This window comes from Notamacropus eugenii, chromosome 5 (genome assembly GCF_028372415.1).
Source record: "Notamacropus eugenii isolate mMacEug1 chromosome 5, mMacEug1.pri_v2, whole genome shotgun sequence".
Taxonomy (NCBI): domain Eukaryota; kingdom Metazoa; phylum Chordata; class Mammalia; order Diprotodontia; family Macropodidae; genus Notamacropus; species Notamacropus eugenii.
The window spans coordinates 18,966,599-18,992,434 of NC_092876.1; the positions used below are offsets into that span (position 1 = coordinate 18,966,599).

At 40.3% G+C, this 25,836-nt stretch overlaps 2 protein-coding genes across 3 annotated transcripts in view; one reads left to right on the forward strand and one right to left on the reverse strand.

Moving 5' to 3' along the window:
• LOC140508285 (uncharacterized) overlaps window positions 1-6,799 on the reverse strand; it is a 37,269-nt gene extending 30,470 nt beyond the window's left edge. The window contains exons 1-2 of one of the 2 annotated variants that reach the window (XM_072616084.1): window positions 6,671-6,799; window positions 1,030-1,117 (exon numbers count right to left, since the gene is read on the reverse strand). The gene's annotated coding sequence lies outside the window, so the exon portion shown is untranslated. The remainder of the gene's footprint in view (window positions 1-1,029; window positions 1,118-6,670) is intronic. The other variant, XM_072616085.1, reaches the window with a different exon arrangement.
• An 11,500-nt stretch (window positions 6,800-18,299) lies between these two features.
• Window positions 18,300-25,836, forward strand: part of LOC140508283 (uncharacterized) — a 32,580-nt gene continuing 25,043 nt past the window's right edge. The window contains 2 exon segments of the mRNA XM_072616082.1: window positions 18,300-18,412; window positions 22,084-22,197. The gene's annotated coding sequence lies outside the window, so the exon portion shown is untranslated.

A 25,836-nucleotide genomic window follows, 5' to 3' on the forward strand; every position in this document is an offset into this window, starting at 1 on the left:
AATCTTCCCTTTCCAGCCCCTCCTCACTGCAGTCTCAGCTATTTCCTATTTATACCCAATATAGCTCACTTTGTAAGCATCTTTATGTTGTCTCCCCCAGGTGACTGTGAGCTCCCTGAGGGCAGGGACTGTCTTCTGCCTCCCTTTGCATCCCCATGGTCAGCATGGGGCCTGGCACTTCCTTGTTGGTCAATCTTCTTTCACTTTCCCTATCCTTCTGGACCACACCACACATCTCCAAGGGATTTCCTTGGCAACTATTCTCAGAAGGTTTCCATTTCTTTCTCCAAGGGCTAAGTGACTTCCCAGGGTCACGCAGCTGGGAAGTATCTGAGGCCAAATTTGAAGTCAGGAAGACTCCAGGCCCACAAGTCTATCCACTGCACCAGCTACTTGCCACTAAGAATTAGAGAAATCCAAATCCACACAATCAGAACAAAGATGATGGGAAAAGTAGAAGCTGAAAGGACTGTGGAAATCCAGGCCCACTAAGACACTGTTGGTGAAGTGAATTATTCCAAGCACACTTTAAAAAAATGGAAATACATGAAGGGATTAACTAAAACATCTCTACACTGGGAGTCAGAGATTCCACTGGTGGCCATATGTTACAGGAAGGTCAGTGACAGAAGCAAGGACCCCCACATGTGCCCAGAAATTATGGCCGTTGTTTTTCTAGAAATAAAGACCTGAAAACAAAGCAGATGCCCATCAAGTTTGGAACTGGTGCAGTGGATATGGTGCTCTACCTGGAATCAGGAGGACTTAAGTTCCAAACCTATCTCAGACATTTACTGGCTGTGTGGCCCTGGGCAAGTCATTTAACACTATTTGCCTCAATCCAATCTTTGGTGAAGAAAACCCCAAATGGAATCATGAAGAGTCACAAAGGTCCCTACTGAAATGACTAACAACAAAGAAAGCTTTATTACATGAATGCAATGGAATAGGTTACTGTGCCCCAAGAAAAGTGCAACACAGGGACTCCTGGGAAGGCTCCCAAGTGGCAAAGTGGATAGAAGGCTGTACCTGGAGTCAGGAAGGCACGAGTTCAAATCCAACCTCTGACACTTGCTGGTTTTAACTCTTAAACCTGTGTCTGCCTCAGTTTCTGCATCTGTAAAATGGGAATAATGATAACAGCATGAATCTTCCAGGGTGCTGTGAAGGTCAAATGAAATACTAGTTATAAGGTGCTTTGCAAATCTTGCAATCCTGTATACATGCAAGCTGTTATTACTGCTGTCATTACAGTTACTGCTCTGACATATAAAGTAACGACTTTAAACAGAACCAGAAACAAGACAAAGCACAGCTCCAATGGAACTGGAAAAGAGAACCAGGACAACATGCTGTGATATCATCCTGCCCAACCTTGGCCTGAACCTGGAGATGTGAGAATGCCCTCTCCCTTCCCCATTTCTTTGCAGAACTCCACCAGCTTCAGTGGAGCCCCAGGGAAACACAGAAAACCCACCTGGCCTCAGCACATCCCAGTCACCACCACTAGGACCCCACCTCAGCACCAGGTAAGCTGCCATAGCCCTATAGCCTCCAGAGATCAACACTACGTCAGGCCTCAGCTCACAAAGCTAGTGACCATGCTAGTGACCATACGCTGTGCATGGCAGACTCTGGTACACTTAGCTGTCATAAGCAATGCAATCATCCAAGACAATTCCAAATGACTCAGGATGGAAAACGCTGTCCACATCCAGACAAAGAACTGTGGAGCGACAAATCCATGTTCAGTGGAGTACTGCAGGGTCAGAATTCCTCTCCTGCTCTGGGTCTTATCCCCCATAGAGCTGTCTTTCTGGCCCATACCCACCATCACACCCTGATGCCTGGGGTGCCCCATAATGGAAGGGAAGACCAGCCAAGGGGCACTGTCTCCTGCAAAGCCAGCTTTGCACAATCTGGAGCAATTGTCCACCATGGGGGCAGCAATATCATCTTCCAGGGTGAACTTTGAAGTTGCAAGTTTAAACCTTTGAGACAGAGGAGGTGGGATGGTACCCAGAGGCAGGGGGAGGCAAGTGCAGGCTGGGTGCAAGACCTCACAGCTCTCAGAAATTCTTTGGGAGAAAAGCCAGGCATGTGGTACATAATCTAGAAATAAACTATTATGACTCCTTGAATTGACTATACTTACCCACAGTAAATACTGAGTTAACATATGTAGGCTTAACAGAAGAAGAAATAGAACAACTAGATAATCTTTTTTACAAAAAGAAATTCAACTGGCCATGAATGAGCTTCCAAAGTTGAGAGGATCAGGGTCAGGTGGATTTCCAAGGGAATTCTACAAACACTGAAACATCACCTCATTCTAATATGCAATAAATGCTTTGAAAAAATTAGGCAAAAAGGGGTACTGCCCAACTCCTTTTAGGAAACAAACATGGTATTGATTTCAAATCAATAAGAAACAAGACAAGGAAAATTACAGACCATATTCATTAGTGTATAGGGATGCAAAAATTCCAAATAAAATACCAGTTAGGGGATGACAACAAGAGAATCCAAAATAGCACATTGGGATCAACTGGGATTTATGCCAGGAAGGCAGGGAAATTATGTATGTGACTTACATCAATTAAAAGAAACCCCCAAATCATATGAAAATATCAACTGCTGAAGAATTTGCTTTCGATAAACAATACTCATTTCTATTAAAAAACCGTGGCAAGTACAGGCAAAAACGGATTGTATCTTAAATAGGTGAAAAGCATTTACCTAAATCAATCAGCAAGCATCCCTTGTAATGGTGTTTACCTAGAAGTCTTCCCAGTACAACCTGATGTGCAAGGAGGGCCACTGTCACCAGTGATATTCAATACTGTATTGGAAATCCCAGAATAGCTATACGAGAAGAAAAAGAAGCACAAAGAATAGGGAAGGAGGAAAAAGAAATACAAAGACTAGAGAAGGAGGTAATAAAAATGTCTCTTTTTGTGGATGATATGATGATATCCATGGAAAATTCCAAAGATGCAACTAAAAAGTTACAATAGTTTTAGCAAAGTAGTAGGATATAATGTAAACTCCCCTAAATCACCAGCATTCCCATATATCACCAATGAAAGCTTGCAAGAAGAGACAGGGAGAGATACCCCATTTAAAATAACTCCAAACACTATCAAATTCCTGGTGGCACACATTCAAGAACAAAGCCCAGAACTACATTCATGTACAAATGAAACTAGATTTAAATAATTAGACTGATATTAACTCTTCATGGCAAATAGAATAATAATGCCAACTTTACCAGAGACTGAAGATACAAGTATCTTCAAGACTATCCCAATTAAATTATGAAAACCTTATTTGATGTGTTTGAAAAAAATTATAGCCAAAATCATTTGGAGGAACAAAAGGTCAAGAATATAAAAGGAACTAACAAAAATGAAATGTAAAGGAAAAAGGCTGAGCAGAGTCTGATATTAAAACTGTCTTATAAGGCAATAATCATCAAAACTACCTGGTACTGGTGAAGAACAGGAAAGGTAGGTCAATGGACCACAGGAGACATGCAATTTACAGCAGCAGATAAAGAAACCTTGTATTTGACAAGTAAAAAGACTTCAGATTTGAGGACAGGAATTCACTGTCTGGTAAAAATTGTTGGGAAAACCAGAAAGAAATGTGGGCAGAAATTATCCAGAGGCCAATATTTTAAATTATTTATCGAGATGAGGTCAAAATGGATACATCAGCTATATCTAAAGAGAGATACAAGAAAATCCGAAGATCATGGAACATGGTACTTACTAGACTTACGGACACCAGAACAATTTATGGATAAACAAGACAGAAGGAACAGAGTGAGATGTGAAAAAGATCACTTGGATTACATAAAATTAAAAAGGTTTTGTACAAATAAAAGCAATGTAATGAAGATCAGAAGGAAAGCAGGGAATTGGTGGGGGGATATCCATACACTTTATCAGATAAAGTTCTCATATCTCAAACACGCAATAGAGACAAAGATCTCTGTAAAATCCATAACAATATGAATCATTCCCCAACTGATAAATGGTCAAAGGATATGGACAGAAAATTTTCCAGTGGAGAAATCCAAATAATTTACACTCAAATAAAAAATGCTCTAAATCATTATTGAGAGGAGAAGTGCAAATGAAAACAGTCTTGAGATGTCATTTCACACCTATCAGGTTGGCTAAAATGATTGAAAAGGAAAGATACAAATGTTGGAGGGGAACTTGAGATATGAATTCATTGTTGGTGGAACTGTGATTCTGGTGCCCAGAAGCTCTCTTCCAACCATCCTTCTTACATATGGAATCCACAAAACTACCATCAACTCAATCATGAAGTGTGAAGTTGACATCTGTAAGGATTTGTAAGCCATTACAGTATGGTCTGGAGATACCACCATGGACAGAGACAATGCTGACAGGATGCACAGAGAGATTTCAGCCCTAGCCTCAGTACAATGAAAATGAAGACTTCTGCCCCACCTGAGCACCAATGTCCTGTCCACTTTGGAGTCTCCATCCTGGCCTCTCTCCAACTTCTAACACATGTAGATCAACAAGCAGGGCTATGATGAATCTGGGCCCACCACTGTCCAAAGACAAATGCTTCTGAAGGGACTGTGTGGTTTTTAATGGGGTTTTTCTTGTAGTCAGAGAGTGAGACATCATCAACGGGCCTCCAATAAAAATGAGATTGGCATGGCTTTTGGAAGGGAGGGCACTTGACTAAGCATTTCACAACTGGAAAGGTGAAGGTGATGAGGACTCTAAGTGTGCTGGAGGTAAACATCCTCAAAGTTCTGCTGTGGTCATAAGGAGTCTGACTGTACATTTTTACAATCATCACTCCAAACGCTGTGTGATACATTGTTATAGAATTATTTCCCTCTAGGAAGGCTGTCATGCTCCGCAAAAAAGGACAAAATGAGCCACTTAAGATAAACCCAGAGCAGGGAGAGGAGAATGGGGCTGGGAAGATACTAGTATACATGCTTTACCTGTAACCTTGGGGGAAAACAAAACACTTTGTATCTTCTGCCTTAATACTTGTCCTTTTTTTCAATTGTGGAAAATTATGTTAAAATTTGGTTGCATGGAGAAGTTCATTAATATTGCACGTCAACTTCATGATGGCATGTTTGCCCGGATTCTGACAATGCTCTCCTGCCTTCCCAGTCACCCATGGAGTGAAACAGGGCTGTGTGCTTGCTCCCATGCTTTTCACCACGATGTTCTCAGCCATGTTGACAAATACTTTCAATGAGGATGAACACGGCATCAAGGTCAACTACCATACTGATGGCAAGTTCTTCAGTTTTTCATTGTCAGAAGCTAAGTGAATGCCCTCAACACAGAGAGAAAGGAAGACTTTACAGTCTCCCCAAGAGTATTATGAGGTTGATGGCAGTATTTGGGGCAGAGAGGAGTTGTACTTGTTCACTGATCTAAGATCAGGTCAAATAAAAGCAGGCACTTTAAAGAAACTTAAAAGAACTTTAGAGACCTGCTTCCTATAGAACTTTAGAATGTTTCCCTTTGATTTCTCACTCATTCCTTGAACTACTTGCTAACTAACTTATCTCACATCATAGGGTGGTCATAAATACTAAGTCTGAAGTCTTTCCTGTCAAGGGGCTAGTTTAGAGGAAAATATAATCCATTTATTTAAGTAGCATTTAAAAAAAAATCTTGTTGTTTTTAGCAGTCCATTTCATAAGACATTAACCTGACTTTTGCCGAAGAACAACAATTTAGTCCATCTCAAAGCAACCTGACCCAAGCAGAGCTAGAAAATTTAAACCACATCTCCTTTTATTGGCTTAGAAGAACTGAAGGCAAAAGGCACTTCATTACTAGTTTCTAAAAGATGTTACCACGTTCATTTTAAAACCCAACAGGCCACCGGCTGCCCTGACAGCGTTCTGCACTATCCAACAAAAATCCGACAGAACAGCCTGTTTTTAAAAGCATTTTCACACGTCTAAGAATGTGCCTCAGACTGCTCCCAAACTCCACAAGAAAACTCTTAGTCTGAAGAATATCGTTTGTTGTTAAACACGAGCCTTTCTCACGTCCAATCTCCCCCACTGAGTCAGACAGAACGTGACCGTCCCGGCCGTCCTGTACTCCAAGGTCCAGCCACTGCACCCAGCCCTTCTCCGGGCTCCTCCGCCCAGCACGTTAGGATGACGTCACTCCTCCAACGCCCCCGGGGGGAGGGGCCGTCACCCTCACTGTCATCCCCTGCACGTTCTAAGGCTGGCCGGATCTTCTGCGTTCTAGAGTCACAACGTCCCTTCCAGACACAACGCTCCCTCGGACCGGGGCTTGGCCGTTAGGAACGAGCGGCCATAACTAGACTCCTTTGTTCACAAGGGTCCCGGGCCCCCGGAGGCTCATTCTCAAAGAATCCCCGGGTTTTATGCTCATAGGGACAAGCTCCTCTCCCCCCGCACAACCGGGTCTGCCCCCCCCTCCCCTCACACCTGGTTCTGCCCCCCTCCCCCTTCCCCCCACATCCGGGTCTCCCGCTCCTTGTCTCCGGGTCTCCCTGGGCTCCTCCCCCTCCCCTCCCTCTCCCGGTACAAGTTCCCGGGTGCCCCGCTCCGGCGGAGGAAATCTCGCGGGATTTCCCTTCGGGGCTCCCCCCGCTGGGCCCCGACTCTCACCTGGTCCCGGTTCCGGGTCCGCCCGAACCTGCTCTTTATCTCTAGGGCGGAGGAAAATCTGGAGAGCTTCAAGCTCGCCGACCTACGCCGCCATCTTCCCAGAATCCTCTGCGGGACGTGGTCTCCTAGGCAACGGCAGACGCTCTTTACGAGCCGGAAGCGGAAGGAGTCACGTGGAAAGGATTCCTGCCTCCAGAAAGCCCGAGAAACCTGAAGGATTAAATAGGGCCAAGTGTCAGGAATGCGAGAGGCAGAGGCGGGGTGGTTAGAAAGACCAAAGAAAGAAGAGAAGTCGGGAAAAGACTTGGAGGGAAAGGCCCAGGAAATGAGAATTTAAAACAGGGATTGCACGTGACAGGGAACTGAGGGGAAGAGGAAGAGGAAGGTTAAATACTTGGAGTGAAAAATTAAAAGGGATGAAGGAGCCAAAATCTGAGTCTAGGACTCACTTTAACGTGAGAGGAGGCGAGAAAGAGAAACCAGACTCAGGACTTTGAAGGAAAGTTAAAAATAACCCAACACCCGCGGGGGAGGGGTCAGAAAACAAAACCCTGCGTTTCTTGTTGACACCAAACACGTTTAAAGATTTTAAAACGGCAATGAATAAAAATAAACGTCTGATAAAACGTGTTCCACTTCTTGGGTGAAACCAGACCAGCAGGATCCCAGTCTTGCTGTCAGACTCAGCAAAAACCATCCTGACAAACACGGGAAGGGATAAGCTAGGAAAAGAAGATTCTGCAGCATCCACAGAGAGCCAAGCAAGAGCCACACGGACATGCCAGGCTCCCCAGCCTTGGCCTTTCCCTTGGACCCAGAACCATAGAAGGACAACACTTTACCAGTCCTGTCACCTCTGGATTAAGTCTCTCATGCAGATGAGAAAAGCAAAGCAGACCTGAACAGGAGGCCTGAGAGATGAAAGCAAGGAGACTTATGTGTCTGCTGAATGGGGACTGATCAATAGACATATTTCTCAACAATATGTAGAACTGATACAAATATATTTTTGGGACAGACAGTAGAGGAATGTTGCCCTTGCTTACACATATTTTCCATGGGAGTTTTTTTTTCTTTCTCCATTTGAGGTGGGTGAGAGGGGCACATGAAATTTGTTTCTGATGAAAAAATATTATTTAAATATTTAATATTGAAATATGTATTTCAAAATACAAGTAACATACTCAGTAAGTAAGCACTAGGTTAATTTCACAACTGTGGCTGGGTAGATCTAGGTAAAAATATAAAATTGCAACCACATAGTACTTAAATATTTTAATAAAATAAATGCAGACCAAATTAGAAGAGAACAATGTAGCATGCAGAATATATCAAATATTATATAATTAACTACCCCAATAAGTCATTTATATCCATGGTAGGGAGAGAACTGATATCCATATCTATCAAGGAACCAATGCCAATACACAACTGCTGAAAGGACAGGAAGTTTTCCAAAGTTCTAACAGCCATAAATGACACATGAAAACATGCTCCAAAGCATTGATTAAAAGAGAAAGTCTCCCTTGCCTTGGCGGGCAGTCGCCATGGCAAGGAGTAATAGCGGCCAACCTGAACATGGCGAGGGAGACCGTGGACGTTCTGCTTGAGATTTCAAGAATATTGAATACTCGCTTGGATGTGGAAACACTATTTATGTACATCTGTGTGAGCAAGGGATAAACCTAGAGGCCTTATCTCCATCATTAAAGAACTTCACAAAGCCACAGAAGGACTAAAGGCTGCTGAAAATATGAGAAGCTGACTTCATGGAGGGATATCTTGACGAGATGAGCATGAAGATCTGGAAGATTTGAAGTTCACATACAGGAATGAAATTACTTTTTACAGTAATGTAAAATTACAAATAGTGGAAAGGAGCTTAAAGAAATATTATCAGATAAGTGTTTAGTTCAATCTTTATGTTTTTTTAACAGTCCTAATGGTTAGAAATAATATGTTATTTATGTATTCTTTATCTATAGCTTTAAAAGTTTTTATTTTGTAAAGTCTTTCAAATACTGCACATTTGCTGTGCCCAGTTGGAAGTATAGTGGAAACTATCAACACTGGTGTAATAGTTATGACTTGTTGACATTTCCATTATAAACTCTAATTTTGAATTATTTATGTATAACTGCATGGTTTTACTTTTCACTGGGCTGGAAGTTGGCAGAATTTCCGAGATCCTTTGAGTGTGTCAGTTTTTATTTAAATCCATCGTGTATGTCAATTTTGTTTCGTACAAAAGCATGTCAATTTCTTATAGTCTCTACTATTGTAACTAAAAGACTTAGTTTTTTATACACAGTTTAGCTGACATTGAATAATGTGAACTAGATCACTTTTTTATTAAAAATAAAACTTTTGGAAACAGCTTTTAGTTTCTGTTTGAATCATCAAAAGCTAATGAGAGTATTTTAGTTATGTTTTGCTTTTTAAGATTTATACTCTCATCATTCAAAGACTTCAGTGATAATGTATTTATGATGAACTAATGTGACCAACATGCAGAATCTCTTTTATTTAGTAAAAATAGTTTGGTTGCTGAATAAGAAATCATCAAATCTATTCATTGTGTGAAAATTCTTTTAAAGTTTAAATTTAACTTTTTTTAAGGAAAAAAGATTTCAAGTCATTGTACAAAGATTAAATAAAATAGGCCAAATATCAATGGTTAAACTGTGCCTTTTTAAAATCACTTTTGTAATCTTATTTGGTTCTGATAATTCTGTTTCTGAGTAAAGCAGTATTTTTAGAAAGGATAGAGTATAGAAATAAAGAACTAGTGTAACTGATTCTCTCTGTATCATTACTTATTTTTATGGCATGCTAATATACTTCTTAAAAAGGTTTCTGCTTCCTCCACTATTGTTTTAAAAACATAAGCATAATTTTTTTTCATCATTTTATCATTCAAACACATGTGAAATTCAACTGGAAAATTTCTTGTGTATAGGAGGAATAAGTAGCCAAATCTGTTCTACAGTTTCTAAAGTTGTCCAGAGAATGGGAGGTGAAGGAAAGCAGGGATTAATAATTTTCAATATCAAGGACATAAAAACTGCATGTTAATATTTTTAGACTCCTAACATCTATAGAAAATGAACTCTTTTGGTTTGCTTTTAGATAAAAAATTTGTATCCAGCACTTAGACCTGAAAATGAAAAACAATTTAGTGCATTTCAGTCTTATTTTTTTCTTCTCTTGTAACAGCTCAGATTCAGTTTATAAAATTATAATGTCATAAATTAAGTTATATGGGAAATACAGGAAAAATATGTGGGAAGAGGTCTATGTTTACAGAGGGCTTCCTGAATGTGTTACATTTCTGAAATGTAAATCTGTTTTTTTAATGCATATTCATACTCTTTCAAAGGATATTTAAGGAAATGAAACAAACGATAACTATGAAATTACAATCTTGTGCAAGTCATCACTGACAATAAAACTAAATATTCTTGAAAGGTAAAAAAAAAAAAGAGAAAGTCATGTAAAATTATTTTATTATTTGTTGTCATGCCTCCAAAATTGGAGAAAATGACAAACAGGAAACCACTGATATCTGATTTTTTTTTAATTTTGAAAATCACAACATGACATAAAATGAACATTCTATATACAGCTTAAAAACAGAAAAAGAGAATGAGTGAAACTAATATGGTTAGCTTGAATTTCTTTTTGAGTAATAATGAATTCAAAATCATATTTTTCAAGCATTCCTTTTAGCCTTCTTTCTGTTCTATTACATGTATTATTACATCAATTTCCTTCCTTAATATTTTGGGGTATGAAGGATCAGGGGCAGGACCAACCTAATGCTAGTACCCCTCCCACTGCCATCTTCTCCTACCCAAAACTGGAAAAACAAAACCATCCACCAAAATATTTGTAATGAAAGCTCATAGTGAAGGAACACAAACTGCCACACTCTCCATTTCTCAAACGTGCTTTTTATTCCACATCTTTTCTCCATCATCCCTTGTTAAGGAGGCAGGTTGCACAGATACATCCCTGATATACGGGTTAACCATTACAATGATAAGAGGTGGAACTTCCTGCCAAGTTGTTGCCCTTCACTCTGTTGTGTGCTAACAAATATTCCCTGTAGGCTGCATTAGCCCACCCAACTGTTTCATGTTTCACTGAAATTGCCTGGGTTTCATGGCATGTGACTGGTGCATAATATTCATGCACCTGAATTTGCTCAGTTTTGCCTTTTTAATTGTAGGACATCACATCTTACTTTCCAGGTCTTGGACATACCGAAAGGATGGGATCAATATCCTTATACACTTGTGTTCCTTTCCCATCTTGAAAGGTATATGTGTTCTAGTGGTATCACTGAGTCAATGGTTTTGTGATTTGGGTGAACGTCACAGTTTCAACAGGAAACTGACTATTGTCTTTTCTGTTCATGTTTTCACTTGGATAGGGGTTGAGTAGAGCCTGAGAGTTGATTTAATTTCCATTTAATTAATTATTGATTTGGACCATTTTTGCTCAGGAAGTGGCATTTATTCCTTTTCCAGTGATTTCCCATTTGTGGCAGAAAAATAATACAAAGCTTTTGTAACAAGTACATAATTAAGGAAAACAATTCCAATTACAGAATTTCTGATGCTCATTTTCTTACCACCTTTACCCATCTGAAAATCTTTCTAATTATTAGTAATTTAGATTAGTGAATATAGATGTAGGGTTTGTGCTTATAATTACTGATTACTGGCATTTCTTCCTTTGAAAACTGGTTCTTCACAGCTTTGGACCACAGAAACTGTAGTCCTTCTTTATATGCTTGTATAATCCCAGTCTCTGTCCTTCACAGACACTAGACCTTTGGAGGGAAACACATCATGCACTGTGGGTTTTTTATGGGATGAATTGCCCACTTAAGTTCTTTGTGATCTTTTTCTTCCTGAGTGTGCAAGTCAGCTCTACCACTACCCAATAATGAATTTTCCTCAAGGTTCCTCTAAGTCTTTTGTGGTGACCTTTTCTAAGTCACATACTCATCAGGAGTTTATCTTGGTCTACAGTGGTAACCATGTCTATTTTCTGCCAGACTACTTAGCACTGTTTTCAAGATTTTGTAGTGCTTAGTAAGTACAGGCAGTGTAATGGAGGTCTTTGGAATGTCTGAACGCAAGGTTTCTCTACTAACCTTCTTTTCTACATGACATAGGTGATCTTGTCAAGTTCTCAAACTCTATTTCTAAGGAGTCTGGTATAAATGGAGATTTGGTCCTCCTAGACATCCTTGTAGAATATAACAAGAAGTTACAAGAAGAAGACATATGAATGTACTTTTGATGGGAAGACGTAGCTAGAGTTGGAAGGTACCATCAAAGGCACTGACTCTAACCACCTCATTTCAGAGATCAGCAAAGTGAGGCACAGAGAGGTTGTTCCTTGTTCAGAATTATAGAAGTAGGGAGCATCTGAGTCAGGATTGGAACTCAGGTTTTCCCTTATTCTAACCCCTATGCCCTATCCATTAGAAGTTATGGCTTCCTGAACTCTGTTTTGAATTTCAATGGGAATGAAAAGAAATGTGACTAAACAGTCCATATGTTTTAGCCAACTGACTTTACTATGAAGATGAATGATCCAACGAATGATAATTAAAAGTAGCCAGTACTCCTATGGTGATTTAATGTTGGTGAAGTATTTGGCAAATACTGTTCAATTTAATCCTTACCTCAGGGCTGGGAGCTGGATGCTCTTATTATCCCCATTCTCCAGATGGGGAAACTCAGGCAGGATTGAGTGATATGACTTATCTAGGGACATACAGCTATGAAGTGCCAGAGACTGAATTGGAGATCAGGCCTTGTGATTTCAAGCACAAAACCTCATCCACCATGCCACAAACTTGTTAAAAAAATCCTTTTAAAAAAATGAACATCCAACAATAACCAAAACATTTACACATGGAATTTTGTTGCCTATAAAAAACAGGAAAAAAAATGAGTCTCAATTAATCGGCTAATGACTGAAGAAATGATACTCTGAATGCCAGCAAATATTGAGAAGTAATGACAGACATTAGTCTTGCAGAGAAAAATCATTACATTTATAGGGTTTTATGGAATTTGGGATGTTTAATGAGGTCTCTTGTTGGGAGGTGTGATGAAGTCTGTGCGGCAGCAGGAGGCCTTCCCTTGGGAGTTAGATTCCAAAGCTTTGTCTCCAGCATGATTTCTCCAAAATACAGACAAGTTGGAGCTCTAGGGGAATCCCTTCCCACATTTGTTGCATTTATCCACCTTCATTCCTGGAGGAATAAATTTGTTTACTGATCAGCCTCCTCCAGAGCAAAGTACGTCTAACCCCTCTCCTCCCAGCACCTTTGTAAATCTTCTTACCACATTGTTGTGACTGTGTACAATGTTCTTCTGGTTCTGCTCTCTTGACTAAGCATCAGTTCATGGAAGTCTTTCTACGTTTTTCTGAAATCTATCTGTTCATCATATCTTACAGCACAAGTATACCCCCTTGCATTCATATTCCACAATTTATTCTGTCATTCACCAACTGATGGCCATTCCTTCAATTTGCGTTCTTTGCCACCAGAGAGTTGCTATAAATATTTTTGTCCATATAGGTCCTTTTCCCTTTTTTAATGATATTTTTGGGATACAGAAATAGTACTACTGGTATTGCTAGATCAAAGGATAATCACAGTGTTTAGCCCTTTGGGCATAGATCCAAACTGCTCTGCAAACTGGTTGGATCAGTTCACAACTCAATCATTATTGTTCTTCTCCAGCATTTATCATTTTCCTTTTCTCTTATAATAGTCAAACAGATAGGTATCAATTGGTACATGACAGTTGTTTTAAATTGCATTTCCCTAATCCATAGTGATTTAGCCATAATCATTTGCCTATAGATAGCTTTAATTTTTTCATCTGAAAATTGTCTTGATATCCTTTGATCATTTATTAATTGGGGAATGACTTGTGTTCTTATAGATTTTATAAAGATCTTTGTATATTTGAGATATGTGAGACCTTTATCTGAGAAATTGTCTATATTTTTTTTTACCCAATTTGCTGCTTTCTTTCTGGACCTTGATTACATTTGTTTTATTTGTAAAAGATCTTTTTTTTTTAATTTAATGTCATCAAAGCGATCCACTTTATATGTAACTGCTTTCTATCTCAAGTTGATTCATAAATTATATCCTTTTCATAAGTATGATAGGTAATATGTTCCGTGTCTTTCAAATGTCCTTTTAAAATCTCTGTTTATAATAAATTATGGTATATGAATGTAATGGAATACTATTGCGCTATAAGAAATGATGAACAGGAAGACCTCAGAGAAGCCTGGAAGGTCTTATATGAACTGATGCTGAGTGAAAGGAGCAGAGCCAGGAGAACCTTGTGCACAGCAACAACCTCAGTGTGTGAGAGTTTTTTCTGGTAGACTTGGAACTTCGTAGCAATACAAGGACTTAAAAAAATTCCCAATAGTCTTTTAAGGCAAAATGCCTTCAACATCCAGAGAAAGAACTATGAAATTCAATCACAGAATATAGCAGATCATTTTTGTGTGTGTGTGTGTGTATTACGTTTTGGTTGGTTATATGATTTCTCCCATTCATTATAATTTTTCTATACAGAATAACTATAGGGAAAATGTATTTAATAGGAATGTATGTGTAGAACCTATATAAAATTGTATGCTGTCTAGGGGAGGGAGGGGGGAGAGAGGGGAAAAAAAGTCTAAGTTATATGATAGTGATTGTAGAACACTGAAAATAAATAAAATTAATATGTAAAAATAAAATCTCTCTTTATCTCGATCATTTATCCATTTTGACGTTATTTTGTTAAATAGTGTAAGGTATTGGTTTATGCCAATTTCTGTTTTCCCAACAATTTTTACCGGATGATGAATTCTGATCCCCAAACCTTGAGCCTTTATATTTATGAAATCCAAGGTAACTATATTTATTTGCTATTTTAAATTGTATGTCTACTCTGTTCCATTGCTTTACCTTTCTATTTCCTATCTAGTACCAGATAGTTTCAATAATTACTGCCTTATAATAGAGTTTAAGATCTGGTACTACAAAATCTCCTTCCCTTACATTTCTTTTCCATTGGTTACTTTGATATTCTGAACTTTTTGTCCTTCCAAATGAATTTTTTTTTCCAGCTCAGTAAAATAATTTGTTGGTAGTTTCATTTGGATGCCATTGAATCCATGTATTAGTTTAGGTAAAATTGTCATTTTTATTATATCGACTCTTCCCATGCACAAACAATGAATATTTCTTTATTTAAATCTGATTTTATTTCTAAAGGAGTTTTTTTTTTTAATGTTCCTGTAGTTCTGGGTTTGTTGTGGCAGCTCTAGTTCCATGAGTTTTATACTGTCCAGAGCTATTTTTAATTGCGTGTGTCTTCTTCCAGGGATGTGTTGGTAATATAGAAGAATGCTGTGGATTAATGTGGGTTTAATTTATCTCCTAATTATTTGTGAAAATTATTAACTGTTTCAATGAACTTTTTGAGTCTTTGGATTTTTCCAAGCATATCCTCCTGTCATCTACCCCCCTCCCCAAGTTAGTTTTATTATCTCATCTCTATTCTGATTCCTGCCATATCTTTTTCTTCTCTTACTGGTAGGATTTCCAATACAATATTGAATAATATTGGTGACAGCAGGCATCCTTGTTGAACACTGGATCTTCCTGAGAAGACTTCTACCTTACTCATGTTACAAATAATGCCTGCTGATGGTTTTAGGAAAAATTAAAAATCAGTTTAAGGAGAAATCCATTTCTACATTTACTTTCAACTGTTTTTAATAGAAATGAGTGTTGTAATTTTCATAAATTTTTTCTACACTGCGATATAATCATATGGTTTTTGTTACTTTTATTACTGCTATAATCAACTAAATGAATAATTTTTCTTATGTTAGTAAGATATTGTGGTAATCTCCTAAGTAGTATTTTATTTAGGATTTTTGCATCCATATCCATTAATGAAATTGATCTATAATTTTTTGTTTCTTTTTTACTCTTCCAGGTTTGAGCATCAATATCATATTTGTTTTATAAAAGGAATTTGGTAGTACCCCTTTTTTGCCTATTATTCCAAATCATTCCTTTATATAATTTTGGCATTAGTTGACCTGTAAATGTTTGGTAGCATTCCCTTGTAAATCTGACTGATCCTGGTGCTTTTTCCTTAAGAAACCCAATCATGGCCAGTTCAATTTCTCTTTCAAAGAAAGGATTATTTAGGTATTCTATTTCCTCTTCTGTTCAGCCAATGAGAATAAGGTTCCAGCCCTCAATTCCTACCTGTTTCCTCATCTCAGTTTTTCCTTTCAGGATTTGTTTGTTTGTAATAACTGCTCCATCTTCCCTCTCCCTACCCAATTTTTTTTTTTTTGGTATCAAGCCATCAGTCAACTAAGCTTAAGCTGTTCTTTCAAACTACCCAAGTAATAACATTTTTAAAAGAGTAATGAAAACATTTGCACATGGAAAAAGTAAACAGCTTGACCTAATTGAGTCCCTTACAACTGCTCTTTAATATTTACTTATGTTTCCCCTGGATCTTCTATGTCTAATTTTCCACTGAGTTCTGATCTTTCATCATAGATAACTGAATGTCTTTCAGTTTATTACATGTCATTTTTTCCCATTTGGGATTATATTCAGAGTTGTTGGGCAAGTTATATTTGGTCAGAACCCAGCTCCCTTGCTCTGTGAAATATGATGTCCTAAGCCCTGTGGTCTTTAAATGTAGAAGCTGCTTGGCCTCGTGTAATCTTGATTGTAGCACCCCACAGTATTTAAATGTTTTTTTTTTTTTTGTTGTTGTTGCTTCTAGTATTTTCTCCTTAATCTGGGAGCTTCGAAAACCTTGCTATGATACTCCTGTAAGTTTTTATCTTGAGATCTCTTTTAGGTGGTGCAATGTAGATTTTTCTTTCTCTTTTACTAAATTGTTCTTGAACTTCAGGGAAATTCAGGGCCCAGTCCTGGTTTTTAATTATCTCATAACAAAAAGACCTGTTTCTTCCAACCATGGGATCTGCCAGGAAAAGGATTCCAAGGCAGAATTTTCCTAGTAAGGTAGGCCATATGGCTTCAATGAGTCAACCCTTTTCTGGTAGGGTCTAGGAGGTCCTCTCTGCCTGGTCCTGGGTCCTCAAGATGGGAATGACCCCTCTTCTGCCTTGGCCATCTCTTAAGTCCACCAACTTCCACCCCAGGGCTCAAATTCCACCTGGGCCAAAATGGAAAGGGCTGGTTCCCTCTGAAAGCTCCTCCTCCCTCATCCGTCCATCCCCTCCCACTCTCCCTCCATCTTACTGTGGGACTCAGTCCCTTCTCCTTCTGAGTAGAAAGACTGTCACAAGAAAACTTTGGCAGTAGAGTCACCAAAAGGAGTGGGCTCTGTATCTTGGTGTGGGGCAGGGAATGTCTCCTGGGAAAATTGAAATTCTGTATGATACCACCTGTAGCAATAAATCCAGGTTTCATGGGACAGAGTTTGTCCTAAACTAACTTATAATGAGGTCTGATTCAAAGTTACATGTGTTCTCCTAGAAGGATAATTGTGATGTTTGACCCTGTATATATGGATCATATATAAATGACGAATACTCTCAAAATTTGGCAGTAAGGCTGTACGTTTAGAAATTATAAAGATAAGAATTAAGAACATCTTTAGATCAAAATGACTGTCCTGGTGCCTGCATGCAATGAGTCTAGAGTATCAAACTGGTAAATGGATAAAGTGACTTTTTGTAACATAATTCAGAGATGTATTCAGCTGAATTGATGTAATTTGATTAGCAAGCAGGTTACAAGATTTCTATTACCCTTCTGATGTAACTTTTATTGCGGAAAAAGTATGTGGTTACAATGTTTAAAAACTTAGAGATGCAATTGTATCTACTTTGCTTTAAAATCACTTACAATAATGGTAACTTTCATTTTGGGAAAATTACAAAGGAGCTTGTAAATTGTCCTTGTCTGGGAAGGTCTTTAGGGACTCAGCAGGTAGGTCCCTGGGGACTTTCTTTTGGGAAAGGTCATCAAATCTTATCAGCCTTGGAAAGATGTTGCCTAAGGAAGGTAGCGAAGTGATTTAGGAAAACTATTGAGATTCCACCTGGAGGATCATGTTTGACAGTTACATATTGGATCCAAATCAGAAGCCAGGAGGTGTAGTGGGTAGAGTTGTTGGCTTGGAGAAGGGAAAGCCTGAGTTCAAATGTGCCCTGAGACACATCCTAGAGAGTTAGTGGCAAGTAGACCTACATAACAGGTAGTGTGAGGATCAGATAAAGAATATTCATAAAGTTCTTGTGCCTGGCACATAGCAGGCACTTAAGAAATGACGTGTTTCTTTACAAGTGAGGTTCAATGACTTGCCCGCCTTCACATAGCTAGTCAGTTTCACCTGCCTCAGGTCACAAGTGAACACAGCGCCTTCTAGTGCTCTATCCACTGCGCCACCTAGCGGCCGCTCCTTGTCTCTACACACAAAATACACACAAGGCCTTTCAGGGGGCGGGAATCCTTTCCACGTGACTTTTTCCTCTTCCGGCTTGTAAAGCGCGTCTGCCGTTGCCTTAGAGACCACGTCCCGCAGAGGATTCTGGGAAGATGGTGGTGTAGGTCGTTCCTCCTTTGGCTCTCCAGATTTTCCTCCGCCCCAGAGATCAAAGAGTAGGTTCGGGCGGACCCGGAACCCGGACCAGGTCAGAGTTGGGGTTCAGCGCGGGGGAGCCTCGAAGGGAAATCCCGCGAGATGTCCTCCGCCAGGCCGGGTCCCCCCGGGAACTTGTACCGGGAGAGGGAGGGGAGGGGGGAGGAGCCCGGGGAGACTCCGGGGGACAAGGAGCGGGAAACTCGGCTGTGCTGGGGGAGGGGGCAGACCCGGCGGTGCGGGGGGACCGGGGGGCCTCGCTTTGGGGAGCGGGCTGTCCAGGGGACCTTCGTCACCAAAGGCAGGGTCCGAGGTCGCGCGGCATCATGGGAAGGCGTGAGAGGCAGGAAGGGCCCGCGCGGGGATCGGGGGCTGCTCAGACCCCAGGGGGTCCAGTGCCCGGGAGCCCGGGACCCTTGTGAACAAAGGAGTCTAGTTATGGCCGCTCGTTCCTAACGGCCAAGCCCCGGTCCGAGGGAGCGTTGTGTCTGGAAGGGACGTTGTGACTCTAGAACGCAGAAGATCCGGCCAGCCTTAGAACGTGCAGGGGATGACAGTGAGGGTGACGGCCCCTCCCCCCGGGGGCGTTGGAGGAGTGACGTCATCCTAACGTGCTGGGCGGAGGAGCCCGGAGAAGGGCTGGGTGCAGTGGCTGGACCTTGGAGTACAGGACGGCCGGGACGGTCACGTTCTGTCTGACTCAGTGGGGGAGATTGGACGTGAGAAAGGCTCGTGTTTAACAACAAACGATATTCTTCAGACTAAGAGTTTTCTTGTGGAGTTTGGGAGCAGTCTGAGGCACATTCTTAGACGTGTGAAAATGCTTTTAAAAACAGGCTGTTCTGTCGGATTTTTGTTGGATAGTGCAGAACGCTGTCAGGGCAGCCGGTGGCCTGTTGGGTTTTAAAATGAACGTGGTAACATCTTTTAGAAACTAGTAATGAAGTGCCTTTTGCCTTCAGTTCTTCTAAGCCAATAAAAGGAGATGTGGTTTAAATTTTCTAGCTCTGCTTGGGTCAGGTTGCTTTGAGATGGACTAAATTGTTGTTCTTCGGCAAAAGTCAGGTTAATGTCTTATGAAATGGACTGCTAAAAACAACAAGATTTTTTTTTAAATGCTACTTAAATAAATGGATTATATTTTCCTCTAAACTAGCCCCTTGACAGGAAAGACTTCAGACTTAGTATTTATGACCACCCTATGATGTGAGATAAGTTAGTTAGCAAGTAGTTCAAGGAATGAGTGAGAAATCAAAGGGAAACATTCTAAAGTTCTATAGGAAGCAGGTCTCTAAAGTTCTTTTAAGTTTCTTTAAAGTGCCTGCTTTTATTTGACCTGATCTTAGATCAGTGAACAAGTACAACTCCTCTCTGCCCCAAATACTGCCATCAACCTCATAATACTCTTGGGGAGACTGTAAAGTCTTCCTTTCTCTCTGTGTTGAGGGCATTCACTTAGCTTCTGACAATGAAAAACTGAAGAACTTGCCATCAGTATGGTAGTTGACCTTGATGCCGTGTTCATCCTCATTGAAAGTATTTGTCAACATGGCTGAGAACATCGTGGTGAAAAGCATGGGAGCAAGCACACAGCCCTGTTTCACTCCATGGGTGACTGGGAAGGCAGGAGAGCATTGTCAGAATCCGGGCAAACATGCCATCATGAAGTTGACGTGCAATATTAATGAACTTCTCCATGCAACCAAATTTTAACATAATTTTCCACAATTGAAAAAAAGGACAAGTATTAAGGCAGAAGATACAAAGTGTTTTGTTTTCCCCCAAGGTTACAGGTAAGGCATGTATACCAGTACCTTCCCAGCCCCATTCTCCTCTCCCTGCTCTGGGTTTATCTTAAACAGCTCATGTTGTCCTTTTTTGTAGAGCATGACAGCCTTCCTAGAGGGAAATAATTCTATAACAATGTATCACACAGCGTTTGGAGTGATGATTGTAAAAATGTACAGTCAGACTCCTTATGACCACAGTAGAACTTTGAGGATATGTACCTCCAGCACACTTAGAGTCCTCATCACCTTCACCTTTCCAGTTGTGAAATGCTTAGTCAAGTGCCCTCCCTTCCAAAAGCCATGCCAATTCTCATTTTTATTGGAGGCCCGTTGATGATGTCTCACTCTCTGACTACAAGAAAAACCCCATTAAAAACCACACAGTCCCTTCAGAAGCATTTGTCTTGGACAGTGGTGGGCCCAGATTCATCATAGCCCTGCTTGTTGATCTACATGTGTTAGAAGTTGGAGAGAGGCCAGGATGGAGACTCCAAAGTGGACAGGACATTGGTGCTCAGGTGGGGCAGAAGTCTTCATTTTCATTGTACTGAGGCTAGGGCTGAAATCTCTCTGTGCATCCTGTCAGCATTGTCTCTGTCCATGGTGGTATCTCCAGACCATACTGTAATGGCTTACAAATCCTTACAGATGTCAACTTCACACTTCATGATTGAGTTGATGGTAGGTTTGTGGATTCCAAATGTAGGAAGGGTGGTTGGAAGAGAGCTTCTGGGCACCAGAATCACAGTTCCACCAACAATGAATTCATATCTCAAGTTCCCCTCCAACATTTGTATCTTTCCTTTTCAATCATTTTAGCCAACCTGATAGGTGTGAAATGACATCTCAAGACTGTTTTCATTTGTACTTCTCTCAATAATGATTTAGAGCATTTTTTATTTGAGTGTAAATTATTTGGATTTCTCCACTGGAAAATTTTCTGTCCATATCCTTTGACCATTTATCAGTTGGGGAATGATTCATATTGTTATGGATTTTACAGAGATCTTTGTCTCTATTGCGTGTTTGAGATATGAGACCTTTGTCTGATAAAGTGTATAGATATCCCCCCACCAATTCCCTGCTTTCCTTCTGATCTTCATTACATTGCTTTTATTTGTACAAAACCTTTTTAATTTTATGTAATCCAAGTGATCTTTTTCACATCTCACTCTGTTCCTTCTGTCTTGTTTATCCATAAATTGTTCTGGTGTCCGTAAGTCTAGTAAGTACCATGTTCCATGATCTTCAGATTAACTTATATCTCTCTTTAGATATAGCTCATGTATCCATTTTGACCTCATCTTGATAAATAATGTAAAATGTTGGCCTCTGCATAATTTCTGCCACATTTCCTTCTGGTTTTCCCAACAATTTTTACAAGATAATGAATTCCTATCCCCAAATCTTAATTCTTTCTACTTGTGAAATACAAAATTCCTTTATCTGCTACTGAATTTGGCTTTGATTTTTTTCCAACTCATATCAAATAAGGTTTTGATAATTTTATTGGGATAGGAATCAGGTAAAATTGGAATTATTGTTCTATTTGCCATGCCAACCCATGAAGACTTAATATCAGTCTAATTATTTAAATCTAATTTTATTTGTAGAAATTGTTTTATATTTATGTGAATGTAGTTCTGGGCTTTGTTCTTGAATGTGTGCCTCCAGGAATTTGATAGTGTTTGGAGTTATTTTAAATGGGGTGTCTCTCCCTGTCTCTTCTTGCAAGCTTTCATTGGTGATAGATGGGAATGCTGGTGATTTAGGGGAGTTTACATTATATCCTACTACTTTGCTAAAACTATTGTAACTTTTTAGTTGCATCTTTGGAATTTTCCATGGATATCATCATATCATCCACAAAAAGAGACATTTTTATTACTTCCTTCCCTAGTCTGATTCCTTGTGTTTTTTTCTTCTCATATAGCTATTCTAAGATTTCCAATATCCAGTGTGACAGTGGCCCTCCTTGGACATCAGGTTGTGCTGGGAAGACTTCTAGGTAAACACCATTTCAAGGGATGCTTGCTGATTGATTTAGGTAAATACTTTTCATCTATTTAAGATACAATCCGTTTTTGCCTGTACTTGCCATGGTTTTTTAATAGAAACGAGTATTGTTTATCAAAAGCAAATTCTTCAGCAATTGATATTTTCATATGATTTGGGGGTTTCTTTTAATTGATGTAAGTCACATACATAATTTCCCTGCCTTCCTGGCATAAATCCCAGTTGATCCCAATGTACTATTTTGGATTCTCTTGTTGCCATCCCCTAACTGGTATTTTATTTAGAATTTTTGCATCCATATACACTAATGAATATGGTCTGTAATTTTCCTTGTCTTCTTTCTTTATTGATTTGAAATCAATACCATGTTTGTTTCCTAAAAGGAGTTGGGCAGTACCCCTTTTTGCCTAATTTTTTCAAAGCATTTATTGCATATTAGAATGAGGTGATGTTTCAGTGTTTGTAGAATTCCCTTGGAAATCCACCTGACCCTGATCCTCTCACCTTTGGAAGCTCATTCATGGCCAGTTGAATTTCTTTTTGTAAAAAAGCTTATCTAGATGTTCTATTTCTTCTTCTGTTAAGCCTACATATGTTAACTCAGTATTTACTGTGGGTAAGTATAGTCAATTCCAGGAGTCACAATAGTTTATTTCTAGACTGTGTACCACATGCCTGGCTTTTCTCCTACAGAATTTCTGAGAGCTGTGAGTTCTTCCACCCAGCCCTGCACTTTCCTCCCCTTGCCTCTGGGTGCCATCCCACCTCCTCTGTCTCAAAGGTTTAAACTTGCAACTTCAGAGTTCACCCTGGAAGATGATATTGCTGCCCCCATGGTGGACAGTTGCTCCAGAATGTGCAAAGCTGGCTTTGCAAGAGACAGGGCCCTTTGGCTGGTCTTCCCTTCCATTATGGGGCACCCCAGGCATCAGGGTGTGATGGTGGGTATGGGCCAGAAAGACAGCTCTATGGGGGATAGGACCCAGAGCAGGAGAGGAATTCTGACCCTGCAGTACTCCACTGAACATGGAATTGTCGCTCCACGGTTCTTTGTCTGGATGTGGACAGTGTTTTCCATCTTGAGTCATTTGGAATTGTCTTGGATGATTGCATTGCTTACAACAGCTAAGTGTACCAGAGTCTGTCATGCACAGCGTAGCTGTTATCATGGACAATGTTCTCCTGATTCTGCTCACTTCAAAAAAACCTTTCCAGGTTTTTCTGAAGTCCCTTAGGGAATAACAGTATTCCATGACATTCATATACCACAACTTGATTCAACCTTTCCCAGTCCGTGGGCATCCCTTCAAAAGGAAAGGCAATCCTCACACTCCTGAACTTAATCTTGCAATGGGGAGTGGTGGAGTGGGAGGGGCTCAATGGTTGAGAAAGTTACTAGGCTGTGGTGTGGGGCATTAGGGCATAGATTGGCACTCATCAACCAGGTCTTGGAGCAGAGTGGGGATTGATCTTGGTTCTTGTTAGCTGAATTGGAAAGGAGAGGGAAAGTTTGGGGATGAAAAATTAAAGTAACAGAAGGAATACACACACATACACACACAAAAGCATATACCTACCTTCATATGTGCATATACATATGATACAGGTTGGGGTTGCTGGGAACCCTGAAATGTCATTGTATGGGACCAGTCTGCCTCGAAAGTATTCAAGCACATCAGTCATAGTGTCAAGGTTTACTGTAATGCCAGTGAAGGGGCTAGAATATCTGTGAATCTTTTCTTTAATGAGGATTAAAGATTGATACAGTATATTAAAAAAAAGCAACAGTGAAAAGATCTGGATAGGATTCAGGCTTTGTAAATAACCTGGGGTGGCCCAGGTTCATCAGTGGTCTGAACTTCTGTGCCTGTGATGGGTGTGAGAGCCACAGTGAAAGGTGAGCTGAACTGGACCAGATGTCTCAGGAGGTCAGATGCCTCCTGAGTTGTGGGGGTAACTCAGGGTATAGGTCACTTCACCCCTCATTACCTCCCCAAACAAGTGGGACCCAAAATGTTTTGGGGTAAGGGGCAAAGTTCTTAGCTTCTGTGATACCAAGTAAAGTAGGATCAGGTGGCTCTGAATCATGCCTTTATCTACCTGGAGTCCTTACTAGGGAGTAAAGTGTAGAAACAAGAGTTTCTTTAAGTAAAAAGGCATGCATTTGTAATTTTAATTATTTTCTGGTGACTATAAAGATCTTCCCCCCCACATTAATGGGCCTGTGCTTTAAGGGAAGTTTGATTAGGGAAGATTTCTAGGAAGGCCCACACCTTTTGGTAAGTTTCTAACGAGGCACTGGGTTCTCTCGGGTTGTGGTGGCCTCTGCCTCCAAAACTTGTACAGTTATTCTGAGGGTGAGGTTTTACTTTGGGGCTTCCTGGCTGGTAGTGTTTTGTTTGGCCAGACAAGGCTCTGGGAAGCCCCTAAGGATCTCCTGCACCCCCATCCCTACCCCTTTGAACACCCAGATGTTGGTGCTCTAATCAGGCAGTTGCATCTGTCTTTCGACTTGTGACATATGTATTGCTTACTGTCAGACGGTTTAGAAGCTCTGTCTGATGATTTTGACTTCTCTATGTTTTCTCTGAAGTTCAGGGTGCTGCCTTTTCTCCTGAGCTAAGTGAATGATATATGTGCTTGATTAAAGTGATTGTTCACCCCTCAAAGGCTGCTTTCCTTTTAGAGGTACAGACCTAAGAACCTGTGATTACAGGTTCCCCTGTGTATGTCAGGATGCTTACAAGTACAGTTTCTAAAAGTGCTTTCTGCTGGTCAAGGGCTGTCCTTGTTGAAGGAGTCCCTGGGAGGAGGTTGACTTGAACCAAGCCCAGGTTGCATCCAGGGGAAGATGGGGGCACATGGGCTATACCCTCTGTTTACTCCCAGCTGTTGGTGAATGCGCTATAGTCTGGAAGACAAAATCCTGACAAGCACATTGGATATGTGGGGCCAGATGTAAAGTAAGTGTAGTGAAGAAAGTGATGTAAAAGTAAAGATGATTTGAGAGTGGGTGGAACAGAGAAAGAAGGAGCCCCATTAGAATCCTTCCACTGGACATAGAGTATTATGTGACTCCAGTTCCTTTAGGAGGATCAGATGCTATTGGGAAGTGACAACAGTTCTGCAGGTAGAAGTTTTCCATCCTTTATTGTAAGTGTTATCGTTACTGTTATCATCACTGTTACTACAATGATATGTAAACTAATGGATTACTTAGAACCAGAAAACAAGATACACCATAACTCCAATGGAACTGGAAAAAATGAGCAGGACAAAACATCTGCAGCTGAATGATGTCATATTATCATGCCCAACCTTGGCCTTGAACTGGAGACACGAAAAAGCCCTTCCCCTCTCCTGCCCCTTTCTTTGCAGAGGCAGGAAGGAGATTCTGAGCATGGAACACTGGATCTAGCGCCTGAAGGACTGAAATGGTGGCTAGTTCTCCTGACTTTTCCTCTTTTGTTATTCTGTTTGATATGGGACCTATTAGAGAGGGGAGTCTTGAGACAGAGAGACCCTTAGGAGGTCTTCACAGTAGTCCCTGGGAGAGGGATAAGGCAGTATTAGGATCCGGAGACGAGGTAGATGAACTACTGGAGAATGGCTCTACTTGGCCAATGATTGAATGAGGAGGGAAGGGAGGAGTTGAGGATGACTTCAAGAT